Source organism: Symphodus melops (genome assembly GCF_947650265.1).
Source record: "Symphodus melops genome assembly, chromosome: 1".
NCBI lineage: Eukaryota > Metazoa > Chordata > Actinopteri > Labriformes > Labridae > Symphodus > Symphodus melops.
In genome coordinates, this window is record NC_136691.1 from 44,061,164 (window position 1) to 44,075,667 (window position 14,504).

The following is a 14,504-nucleotide window of genomic DNA, read 5'->3' on the forward strand; positions in this document are numbered from 1 at the left end:
TGATATGTCTAGAGTTCAAGGATACTGCAATTATAGTGTTTGAGGAGAAAATTGTTCTTTGAAAATTCACTAAGAACCTATGACAAAAGGAGTTAAACAAAAAATGCTTTTTTTCAAGAGTAAGAATTACTTTGGAACGGTCGTTCTCAAAGCAGAAGTTTCTTATAGCTCGAAAATTAAAATTGCAAGAACAAAATGATAACAGTTTCAAGTGTATAGAGAACACTAATAAAAGTCAATAAGTCAATAAATTCATGCTGAAAGGAATGTATAGATTATTTATAATTTTTTGGCTGTTGTATTTGTTAATTCATATTCTACTTGGTATAAAAAGGTCGATGAAAACATCTGGGAAAGAGCCTCCAGTTTGTGTGTTTTATTAAAACATCTACATTTTGTGGATTGTCAAGAGCAGCAGACTCAACAAAAAGCATAATGGGATGTCTAAGTGGACAGATCAATGTTTTTACAACAAAAGATATGAATAATTTATTGATTAATAATAACTACAAGACATTAGGTGAAAAAAGTATTATCACGAATTCACAATATAGACGTTCTGAAACCCTTAAAATCTATAACAAACTATCTTCCATGATGCTTACACAACATTGTTTATACCAATAATAAGTTGGCCTATACATTTCTCCTGATTTGATTTAGAGAAACACAGATTTTTAGGGGAAATGTAGCTGATATCTCACTGAGGAATTTAACAGTCAAAGTAGATGTAGACCGGAATATAAAACCTTAAGTACTTAAAATACTGTAATGTAGTACGCATGCAACTAAGCAAACAGAAGAAATTCAAAATGTTAAACATTTTGAACATAAAAATCAACTTTGCAGAAGATGACAGTCAGATAGTTCATGATGTAGTCCCTGAGTAATCTGGTCACAGATATCTCCATCAGTGACTGTTTGTCAAGCCCAGAGTTGAGAATGACATACGTGAAAGGTGCCACAGGTTGGACTCAAACCCTGGCCATCCACTTGGGGTGCGTGCAACAACCAATAGGCTACTAGCTTCCCACTTAACTTCAAGATAAAGAAATCACGTGTGAGAGAGGCATAATCTCCAATGACCCACTTGAAATGCCACAAGGAAAGAAAGTCATGCAGGTATAAGTTATCATGATGGAAGTAACAACAGAATTCACACACAAGGGCCACATGTAGACATGTTTTCTGACAGTCTGCTCAAAAAGGAAACAACAAATTCAGTTTTTTTCTTTTAACAGCACAGTAAACTGGAGAAATAGACATTACAGGGGAGGAGACAGAAAGTGGTCCCATCATATTCTGTCTGAAATAAATTGAACCGGCTGAGAACAGTGTGCTGTGTAGGTTTCACACAGTCACACACCGACAGCTGGTCCATACTGGACTGTACCTGAAAGGAAATGATGAAAGAAAATGAAAATATAATTTCAATTAACAATACAAATAACAAGTTCTTGGAACGCATATTTAGGTGATAATCCTAAAAATAGTAATTGATACAATAGCTTCAGTGAAAAGAACTTAACACAATTATTAAATGAATCATTACATTTATCTGTAATTTCTTTACAGAATAGCAGCTGGTCTATTTATTTTGATTAAAAGATAAGCTACGATAAGATTGCTTAGAATTAATTAAAATTCAATGAGCTTCTTGATGAAAGACTTGATAAATGGTCAATTTAAAAATTGTTGGAGATTAATTTACAGATTCATCTTTTGAAACTAATTGTTTTAATACCTTTAGGAACACGTCTAATGATGCCAATATCCTATGACGTTTAAATTTAATCATGTGTTCTAAATGGTAAATAGACTTGAGCTTGTCTAGCGCCTTTCTAGTCTTCTGACTACTCAAAGCACTTTTACACTGCATGTCACACTCATTCATATAATGATGGCAGAAGTTTCTATAATGAGACCATCGGAAGTAGCTAATCTCATTAATATGGATTCATACATATGTATGAATGAGGGAGCAATTATGGGTTAAAATAACTTGCCCACATTGGGCATGTGGAAAGAGCCGGAGATTGAAGGCTCAATCTTCCGGTCCAGACACGACGACTCTACTGAGCCACAGCTGCTGCACAAAGTTTTCGTAAGAATCACTAAACATCAACCAAAACGCCAATCAAAAGTCTTAAACAGATATGATGGAGTCTGTGGGGAGAGATATCTTTCTTTATCGATTGAACTCTAACCCTAATGATTTCTTGTATGGGTAGAGTTAAAAACAATGTTGGTTTACCACAGATGATTGATGTGATGTATCTAAGCAACCTCACAGGGAAGATGATCAGTGTGAAGACAAATACTGTACTGTATCAGATCACATATTCTATATGGAAAAACTCCTAAGCTAATAGTTGAACGTCAGCCTTTCATGAGAAATATGATTAATGTGCTACGGTACTTATATGATATTTCATTTCAAAACCAATGGAAGTTGAGCAGTTTTAATATAATACTTGAGGAAAAACAATTAAACCTATAAAAGGGTGAAACAGTTCTAAAATAATCTGAATTGATTTGTGATGGGATCAAACTTTTTTTTTATGCTCGATCCAAATCAAGAAGGATTAAGTTATTGAATATCACCAAATAATCCAGTCATTATTTTTATCAGGATAAAACCTTTAGTTTGTTTTCAAAACCTTTGGGTAGGATTGAGATTTCTTGGCTCCAACCCATCAGGATTAACCTGATCCTAGCAGAGGGATTAAGCATTTCGTCTTCATAAAATAGTTCACCAAAAGCTGTGCAAAATGTTGGAAATTTGAATATTTCTTTCAAAGGAGAGAAACTTTTAGTTTGATGGATTTGAGCAGTCTCTAATTTAAAAAGGTGAGCTTACAAATCAGAATCATCCTTCATATCTATTTAAACTCCTTTTAACATGCATAGCCCACTCTCTTTGTTTTGGAAAGAAAGAGAAAAGAGAGGTTTTTCTGGCATAACCTGAACACCTTCTAAATGTTTTCCAGAGCAGGGTCATTTCAAGACCCTTGAGAAGACTGCTTGTTTCTCCTGCTTTGATGTGTTCACAATGACTCCGCTTACACCAACTCAAATGCAGAGATAAGAGGAACAAAATGACGTTGACTATATGCAGAGAGAGTTGAGATTCTTACACAAACTTAGTTTAGCTTAGTTAGTCTAACTTCACCAGCAGCTACAAATTAAGTGCAGAAGAAATGTTTTCCGGATGGTTCAGTTATAATGATTCATGCTGTCTTCAAAGCAGCTCTGTTTTTGTTTTTATATTATCTTCCTCATCCTTGGCTCTCCACCTATGACTCAGTAAACAACCTGCACCACACGATCTGCAGTTCCATTTATTAAAAGAAACACCATCCACCTGAGTGAACTGAAAAGGATTCTCTGATTACAGAACAAGAGGACAAAGAACAGGAGATTTTTAATGAACCCTGATTACTTCATGAACATAATGACTTTCCTTTTGTATCCCCCATTTCCATCCTGAAGGAAGATTTTCGAGTGTTTAAAAAAATCAAAAATAACATCTTATTTTATCTTAATCATTATGCCAAAATTCATTTTGTATATTTACTTATGTCACTGATTTTTTAGTTATAACTTGTTGTTTGTTGATCCGATGAGCTAATTTCCATTTCTCATGATGCTGCAAATCTGTTTTACATGAAAAAGTGATTGTGCAACAGTGGAAATAAAGATGATACATTTAATTGATTGTTAATTAGCTGCATTTGTTGTCCTAAATGACCAATTAGAGCATCTCATACTGTATCATGCCCCTTATCGACAGGAATACATTATCAATGACCAAGACAATGACCATGACCATTTTCTTTATTTAAAAAAAATAAAAAAAATAAAAATAAATATATATATATATATATCAAAGGCTAGTAATGGTGACATGTGAGAAGGATGACCCACAAATGCACAACACAACAACAAAAGAGCCGTTGGAGCAAAAAGGACCAAAAACTGCTCCTCCACTTACAAATATGATGTATAATGTATTGGCCTTTTCTTGAGGACTATTAAATAATCAATTCCATAAACAAGAGCTCAGTCATATAATAACTCATAAAGTGAGTCACTTACCACAAGATGTTATATTCATAAAAAGAAAAGCAGCACATTGTCATTTGTGGAGCTGAATGCAGAAATGTGTCTTTTATTTAGATTAAGACAAATGAGTCTAAAACAGGTTTATCCGCTAATTGTTTGGCTTGTGCAGCCCCCAGAACACAAACAAATACAAGCAGAAAGTAACTACATTAGTCATCTTATTCATGGGAACCAATACACAAACTGTCTTATAACCCAGACTTAAAGCAACATAACTCTTTATAACTGCAGAGAAAAGGTGAAGACTTCAGTCTCTTCACCGATGACCAATGATGAGCAAATATTAAAAGCAAATGTAAAAGATAAAGAGGTTTTCATCTTACTGAAATGATGAGGAATCATCATCAAAGCCTTCATGCATGTTATTGTATAAGATTTTGGCAGAATCATGTCAGACTGAGTCAGAAGAAGAGTTTTGGCTTATTTTAGAAAACGCATAAGCAATGCAAGCATACTGAACAAACAGATTGACAAAAATAAGCAGATTATGACACAGACAGATGTGTACACACTGTGGTACAGCCAACACAAATCCGTGTGTGCCAAACCCTTTCCATTCTTATTGTTTATGAGCGTGTCTGTGTGTGTTTGAATGGCAAGTGTGTCTCATGACCCATCAACGTTTGTCTGTCAATGTCTCAGTTTGACCTGTGAGAGGGTAATTGTTGTGGTCTGCCAGTGACACTCGCTGTTTTTCTGGGCCAAGACTTGATATTCTGTGCACAGCTTTGTTTACACCTGACAATCATCCTAAGAAGCAAGAAAGAAGTTGGAGTTGTAGGTGTTTCCTGCAGACGGTTAATGCCAACTGAAATGGTTATGACACCAACAAATCTGGTGCTTGTCCAGTAATCAGATAACTCCGGGTTAGACGTGCCTTTCACATGTGACTGATTTGTGGATAATTCTGATGGTTGAAATATGCAGTCTTTCCCGCCCTAAACGTGAACACAATCAGAATCACCAACATGCATTTCATAAAACTTTCTATGCTCAAGTTCAGTCATTATTTTGTTTTGAAACAGAGGTTGTTGTTTTTTTTGTAGATTTAAAGCACATGCAGTAGGTGTTTCTTTTTTAATGATAATAGGAGTCTTTTCAGAACATTAGTGCAACTGAAGTGCAATTTTTATAATGAATTTTATTTCAATTTCTGAAAGTTGAAAGATTAAACGCTTGTTGTTAAGGGTTTCATTAATACATTGTTTTGAGCAGTGACATGAATTTATTGGCTGTGCAACTATTACGAAGTGTCATGCCTGCTAAAATGAAGGTATGTTTTGTCACTGTCACCATAAAGTGGATAAGTGCAGGTGTCTGTAAATAATATTTTTATGAGTAATGAAAATATATATTTTTTGTTGTGCTTTCTTGACTGATAATTGAGTAGAAAATTAAGACGAGTATGGCCCATTCTTTTGTCATACGTAAACCAACCACCTATCCTGTAAATACAACTTTGTTAGCCACCACAAAAAACTATTTTTTCCTCCTCCTAATAAGCTGGGTTTTACTTACTTCAAAGATTAATGTCAGCCAGAGCGCAGCGTTCCTAGCATCAAATCCTTTCACCTCTTCTATAGACGAGCTCAGGCCAACAACCCGCCACATCTGGACTTAAGCTGCTAATTATCTAAAAGCTGGATTTCGATGAAAAGTGACTCAACTAATCAGTTTAGAGCACCTCTGCCTCTGAGAAATGTTACATAACTTCTCCTGTGCTATATTCAGGTAAGCATCACATTTCAGTCTGATGGAGCACAGATGTTTGATCTGCATGAACAGACAGAGAGCGGATGTTTTTTACAGTTAGTGTACTGAACCTTTTCTCTACTCCTGATCCCTCGGTCTCCAACACGTAGCATGTATCGCAGCTCCGAAGCATGAAATGAGGCCTTTCTTTTCTCCGTTTATGCGTGTCATAGCTGCAACTGTGTGGATGAACAGATACAATTATTCAGCTTGTCCAGGGAACCAGAAGGGTTCTGAGAGGATATAAGGGAGAGAGGAAAAACACACAAACAATTTTAAAACTCAGACGCTGTCTGCTGTTATTGGAGACCAGTGTCAAAACAGCAAAACAATCAAACGAAATGCCCTGCTTCTTGTGAGCTTATATAGTAGTTTCATCCTCCTCCTCCACTCACTGTTTACTCTTTATGTTCTGCTTTTCCTATTGAACTGTGCTCACAAAGTGGCCGCAAAGGTACTTGAATTTCCCTCGGGATCAATAAAGTATCTAGCTAGTAGCTACGGTCTCGCTCGCTTGTCAAAACCGTTGAATAGATCGATGAAGCATAACACACGTGGCCTCAAAATCAATGGACCGCGCTGTAGTTTGCTTGTAGCATAATGTTAGGTTTTTACTCGACGGCATTAACGCTTGAAACTTTAAGTGGTGTTCATCTGTAAAGATTATACAGCTAAACAAAACAGCTATGCATCAGAAACATGTCTTTGACACAGAGCTTATTTTCTGCAATGATCCAAAATCCTATTCCAAATTCCCATAGGTGAATTGTCATTCAAACCCATGGTAAAGCTACTTCAAGTTTGGCCTACAAAAATACGTCATCACTTTTCCAGTCTATTACCTGGTGACTCAGAAAGCATTTGTATCAGAATAATCTCTTTGATATATATATATACCGTAAATTCCGTACTATTGAGCGCACCTGGATATAAGCCGCACCGGCTAAAAATAAGTAAATAAATGTATTTGTACATATATTAGCCGCACTTGATTATAAGCCGCAGGTGTCCACGCTATAACAAGAGCTGTTTACACAGACGTAGGCTACCGGTAACATCCGCAAATACTGTAGCGTCCGTACGGACGTTAAAGGACGACGAGAGCGTTCAAATAATAACTTTTAATAACCCGATCACTGTCGGCCGTGACCACGCCGTTTACAGCAGAGAACAACACATAACTTGCCGTAACAATCCAACTCTCTCCCCCAGCGTTCTCTCATACAGCCACTCAACAACACGTTCTCGCTGGTGCATTCACTGACTCTCCACATAATCGGAATTATGAACACATTATCAACTACTGACTTTACAACATGAACCGTTACAATACGAAGCCTAGCCGACGGTGTCTGTAACACGGCTGATGAAAAAGATGACCGTAATATATTTCACAAGAAAAAGTCCATCCATTCACTGCCTCAGAATGACTTCATTACTCACTTCCTCAGTCTCTGTTGTCGCTGTCAGTGTCATCTTAACGTGCAGCAGCTCTGTTAGCTTCTTTGACAGCCAGGTCGATCGCCTTTAACTTGAAAGCTGCATCATATGTATTTCTCCGTGTGTTTTCCATTATGAGGGTGCGTGCATGAAGCGCAAAATGACTGATATTAAGATCCGACGTGACGAAGTCAAATGTTTTTGCGGCACAAGCTCATTGTCCCCCATAAAAAATCCATGCATTAGCCGCACCGGAGTAGAAGCCGCAGTGCTCGAAGTGTGAGAAAAAAGTAGCGGCTTATAGTCCGGAATTTACGGTATATATATATATACGCACACATATACATATATATACATACATATATATATATATATACACACACACACACACACACACACACACACACACACACACACACACACACACACACACACACACACATATACTGATTTGTTTCTTTTCTCTGGAATGTCTTTGGCTTCACAGCCACACAAACCAGAAGGAAACAAGTCTTCAGTTCAATATTTTGGAAGAATTGTCTGTGAATATTAACATGGATTGTATTTGAAGATTTTAAGTGCTGCACATTTTTACAGTTTATAAAAGTGACCTTAAAATCTCTAGAAATAGTAAAGCAGACATGGTTTCAAAGTTGAAGTCTTGGAGCAGGGAAACAAATAATAAATAATTCATGTTGTTCTTCAGTGTTCCACTTTGTCTTTATTATTATACAGTTTAATTATTAATCTGGACGTACAAATGCAGGAGATAGTGGACATCGAAGGAAAATCAGGCCATCGCAAAGTATAAAAGCTTATTTGTTAAACAAGCTACTTCTTTTAATCAACAGCCAGTGTTTTCATTGACACAGTCCAGACACACAATATTTACATTCTATATTTCTGCTATAGTTTTACATTTCATACTGTGCAATATTTCTGCAATTATTCACTTTATACCGTGAATGAAAAAACTGAAGAAAAAAAAATGGATGGATGGATGGATAGTTTACTTAATACTGTGCAATACTTATATCTTTATATTTCTACAATAGTTTATATTTCATGCCATGCAAATATTTATTTTATATTTCTGCAAAATCTGTTCATTTATCATGCTGCTACCTGTAAATAACTCCTACCATACATAGCCCATCTTACCTTTATCAAAGGGTATCTTTCCTTATTCTTCTTCTTTTATTCTTTTTAGCTGTGCACACTTAAAGGTGAAGCCAAATAATTTCATTGGGCTTAGCAATTCTATTCTATTCAGTGAACCATACCATTTCTCACAATCTCTAAATTTACGAGACTTTCAACCTAGAACCAAGCTGAATAAAAGCACAATAGCCAAAGGTGGGCACAATAAATAAAAAAACATGTACTTTACCAACTAGTTAACCTATATAGTTCATCAATTAACTTTGTAAATTACTAAATTAGGTTAACATTAATGTTAACCCATTTTATCAAAGAAGAACCTCTACATCAACTTTTTGAAATGTCGATAGATTTGTTTTCTAAAGCAGCTATGATGATCTGAAATATATAATAATCAAACAAGTGTATGTATTGAAATAACTTTTTCTGGTACATCACTACCATCATCATTCCATCAATGCTCCAAAAGAAGATTCAGGTCAAGCAGTCTGGGGCAGAGAAGGACATTTTGGCTCAGTATAAAAGTACAGGAGGCTTTATTATGCTCAGGTGGTCTGCTATCCATCTTACCATATAAGAGCAGGGTTTGGACGTTATCAGAAAATTAAATCAACAGAAATTAAAGGCTTAGATAATCGTTTTTCAAATTAGCGTCATTTTTAAAAATGATTTACAGAAATTAGCACAGATAATTTAACAGATTAACAGGTATGTTAAACTCTGATAACAGTATTTGAGCTTCCCAACATGAGAATGTCATTAGAGGAAAATGGTGACTGTGAGAATATGGCCAATTAAGCACAGAAATTAATGTTAAATTGTTTAAATCTAGTTTCAAAAACATCTAAATGTACTGTTTGGACCATGTGCTATGACTGAGGAGATGTTCATCACAGTTGAGAGTTGTTAAATAATAAATTACTGTTTGCAAAAGCCTACACATGAAGGTGTTTTGCTGTGGACTGTTACCAAACTGAGTTATCTCTGCCGGTTCATCGGTACGACAAATGTTTTGGTCAGTGGAACAGGAAGGAAGCTGAAACTGCAGCTGATCCCAACTGTGCAAACCTTAGATCTGTAGGATGTCACCAGCACAAGATGTCAGCACCTGTTGCAGAGAGTATTTTTGCTTCACTTTTATTCTTTTTATGAGATGAGACGCAAACCAGTCGTCCATATGATTATACAATAAACTGTCCAAACCAAAAAATATTAAAATAGAGCATCAGAGACCTGCAGCTAAAGATAATTAACTGAAGACGAAATTTCATACTTACAGTTATTAACTGATTATTTTAATGTATCACACCAACATTAAGTGTAGGTTGGCACAACTGAACCCAAGATCAATTGAAAGTTGAAGCTTTAAAGCACATGTGATCCTGGTTATAAGTCAGGGAGAACTAACATTATGTTTTTTTTATTCTTTTACAAAAAAAAAAGTCTAAATGCAGAAACCATGTGAGCCATTCTTCTAACAGATAAAAGCCAATATTCCTAAATGTTGGCTTTGAAGGATGTCTCAAGTGCTGGCTGTAGCGGTGGAGGAAACTAGCGAGGTAATAACTTTTGGCCTTTGGATAATTATGGTACTCTTATATAAGACATGTAACATGCCTTGAAACGCTGCTTTTTCGATTCCTCTCTGATTAAGTCTTCATTTCTGTGCCATTTACTAGCGAAAAAATCCATTTTGCCATTTTATCTTAAAATGCTTTTCTCTCGGTAAGTCTAAACGTGTTCTGTTACCATTATTGATGTTTCATCAGAGTCTTTTTGGTTTAGAGAACCATTTAGTCATGCTTTGTGATCATCATCTTTTTCAGACAGAGTTATTGAAATTTTTGCAACTTGGACACGATTTTCTGTTCTAAGGAAAGAAAATAAACATTTTGCCCATCCTCTAAGAGAAAGGTGTTTCTCTTTGAGAAATGTCTGGCATCAGTATTTTGAGTGAACTAATATTAAAATCAATCAAACTGCAACATGGGAGCTATTATAGACTTCTCAGATCTGTTCAGACAAATATTTCAGCAGGGGACACATAAGTTCATAGGGCAGGGGATTTCAACTAGAAAATATACTGAATATTATAACCATCACTCACATAACACAGTGCTTTTATTCATTCAGCTTGGATGGATAATGGTTGACACTGATAGTACATAGCTTGAGAGAGTGACAAGACAAACCTGTTACTTCAACACCCTCCTGTCTGCAGCACGATAGGTCTGATTATTATGAGCAATAAAAAAAAACAAAAGACTGAGACACAAAATTGCAATGAAAGATAATGTGAATTAACTGACATGTTATTCTCGCTGAAGCCGTTGAGACATGAAAAAAGTCTAAATTCTGTAACTGTGTCAAAGATGTTATTTATCAGTACTTGATATTGTTTCTTTTGCTAGCAACTGTGTTTGTGATTGTGACATGTGAAAACAATGTCCACCATTAATACACACGAAATGGCTCTGAGCAATGCTTGAGAACCTTTAAAGTGCAGATGAGAACATGTGTACGTATTGAAAAGTATAAAGACCATATATCGACACTTGAAGACAGAGTGAAGAAAAGCTCTTCATGACCTCTGTGTCTTTATTGTAGGCAGTTCTTCATAGCTGTCACACATGTTGCCTTAATAGGCTCATTGTGTGACTGTTAAAGATTGCTCCACTTAAATTGGTTCACGGTAAAAAAAAAAAATTTTTCTAACAAGTAAATGTTTTGGAGTTGTGAAGTAGAAGGTGTATTGACATGACATGACATCATGCCAAAACTGTTCATAATGTACAAACACATATGGAGACAGCTTCTTAGCAAATGAAATCTTCTAAAGTTATTAAAATGTTCCTGTTTAAAGTTGCTTTGGCAGACATTACATTACATGTTTTGTTTAAAATAATTACTCTAGAGACTGTTATACGTGAACTTTCATGCAAGGTAACTTGATAGGAGCAGGGACACAGACTGAGTCAGAGACAGAAAGAGAAACTGTTTGGAAGGTTTTTTATGTGCCTGAAGTCAAACAAAATACATTTAACATTATTTCAAAGCAGTATTTCTAAGACTGATGATATCTAACCACTTTATACAAAGGTAAAGACAGGTTGGTTGATCTGATGTGATCCGTGTGAGACTGTTCCAGAAGATTACATCCCACATGGACTTGAACCCAGCCAATACAGACTATTATTTTACTTAATGAAACTATTGATTAATAATATAATCTAGCATATTGACATGTCTATGTTCATTAATGTCACTATTTCAGTAAATAGATACATAGATTCATTAATCTTCTAAAAAATTTTTTTGATAACGTTAAAAAAAGGATTGAAGTTCAATAAATGTTTAAAATGGTCAACTTTAGATGTTATGTCAAAATTTGTATGAGACAAATACAAATGAATTAGTCTTCCATTTAAGAGGGGACAAATGGAAGTTAATGGTTCTGACATGCATGTGGGAATGCTCCTCCATCTTTGCCTTCACAGAGCCATCTTCTTCAAGGTTACTGATCAAAATGTCGCAATGTCGCTCTCTTGTAACCGTAGCTATATTACAGGGCATGACAGATGTCAGAAAAATGTCACATGTCTTTTCTGTGGAGACTCTGAGCTGAGGCACTGAAACCAGGTGGGCACATGAGAGATTCATGAGTCATGGACACAGCATGACAACTTGGCTCCAATAGTGTTCAGGTTGTGCCAAATACTACAGAAAAGAAAATGACTTCCTTTCAGGACAGCATTCATTCTGTTCTGAGGTCAGTGCACAGCAATGTTTCAAATGATGCAAGTACTCAACAAAAACTCGATAAAACATCATTTTAGGCCATTTTTAATATATGGGAAAATAAAACAGGGGTCAAATCAACCTTACCAGTTTTAGTTGCCATGTCAGATTCTTGATTTATCTTTTCTGTACCAAGAAAAAGCAACTCCATTTATTCAATTGAATTCTCAGAAAACACATCAAGGGAGAAAATTCATTTACATTAATTCCATTGTAGAGCCAACAACTGAACAAGTACAAATAAACTCCAGCAGATACAGCTGAAATCCATAGAGGGCATGAAGAAGAACAAATAGAGATGCCATGAGTACAATGGGAAAGTGTATATTTAGAGGTAAAGGAAGAAGAGTTAAAATAACAATTAAATGGATAATAAAATAATGTAAATATTTAATGCAAATCAATTTCAAATCAGAGAGATCGAAATTAAAAAAAAAAAAGTTTGAGAGTTTTAATCACCACCCTTTCCCCAATGAAATCTCCATAATCCAACACAAAAAAAGCATGTCTTCAGGTTTTCTAATAAATAATCGAAACCTAGATTTATTTTCAAATCAAAAGCTTGCCTCAAAGCCCAGTTTTGATAAAAGCCTGTCAATATGCATATATAAAGTTTATAATAATAGTTTATACTATTGAAGTGTCTCTATAATACAACACACCAAATATTCACAATGTAAATACTTTGGATTGGAATTTTTTTATTTTTTATTTTTTATTGCACAATTTGGGCACCTTCAATTATGGAGATGATTTTTTGAGAACGTTTAATGAAAGCTTAAGATTTAGAGAGGCATTTCAAATCTTAAATCTTCAAAGTAAAACAGTCTCATCATCATGAAGAGAGAAAATCTGTTCAGAGAAATGAATGGAGGACCCCAATCTTTAAGACAATCTGTGGGTGGACCAGAAAGCCCAGACTAGATGTAACCTCAGCATATACTTCTGAATGATAGTTTGAATTGTCCAGCGTCTTTCACAGCATAGAAATACTAAGAATACCTCTTCAACTGAGAAAGGTTGCTGAAGATAGCAGAGAGAAGTGTAAACTGAAAAGGCAGCTCTTACACCAGAGGAAACAGCTCTCTGAGATGAGAAAACTAAATGATTAATTCAGAAAGTGAGAGTGCGAAGAGATGGCAAGAGTGGCAGAAGAGTGGGCCCTTAGTGGAAAATTCAAGAGAACAAGGTGCAAGAAACTGTCAGCAGAGAAAAAAGCATGCTGTTATGCAGTTTCTGTCCAGAGATGAAACAACAACGTCTTTTACCTCAGAAAAAAAAGAAGAAAAGAAGAACAGGAATCCTGACAAAGCCCCCCACTGAGCTTCATGGCAAGTATCAAGCAGAGGTGGATCAGCATATTTTAGTGTCTAACAGACGTTGTGCAGGGCAGACTGTTGAGGTCAGCCATTATCCCATATTCAGGACAGACTCAGTGTGTGTGTGAAAATCGGTCTGCATTAAAACACATAAGTAGAAACTACACATCTTTTCTTTAGAATCTGTACTATTATCATTAGAGGATGTGAAGATACACTAAAGACTTAGATACTTTACCACATAATATTGTGCAGTTATTGATGTATAAAAGAGACAGAAACATTAAAAAAAAAAAAAACCCAGAGACTTCCTACAACCTAACAAACTAAAGTAAAGCTTAAGGTTAAATAAGAGGAGAATGGATTACGTGGAAGCTCCAACGAGAAAGTGAGTTATCTACTATGGCAAGCATACAACAGAATGTATGTTTGAATGTCATTACATTCTTTGGCTCAATGCACAACCATAGACTGTAAATATTAATGGACGAAGGCATAATTGACGTCAGCCATCTGTTACAACAGGGGGCTCCGGAGGCTCATTGGCACCCACTGCCATGCTGGAAGCTGTTTAAAAATCAAATCCCCCCGCACAGTATGTGCCAAAGATGACAATAACGAATCAGACCTATTTAGTTTTTCTAGCAGGCTGTAATCATTTTTATTTACTGTACACTGCTTTTTTACTAGATGTGAATATGACTTCCGGTGTCCCTTGAGCCAGCCTCAAGCAGCACTCGCCAAACAGCAGGATTTTGCACTTCCCAGGAGGTCGCTGCTTGTTCACAACATGTTTAAAAGGGTCATCATGGTCACTCATGGTTAGATTTGCTTCTGCTGAAGAGACCCTGCTTCATAAAGGGTCTCTTCGCGAATAAGCAAATTTACCTTACAGATACGTTTGATATG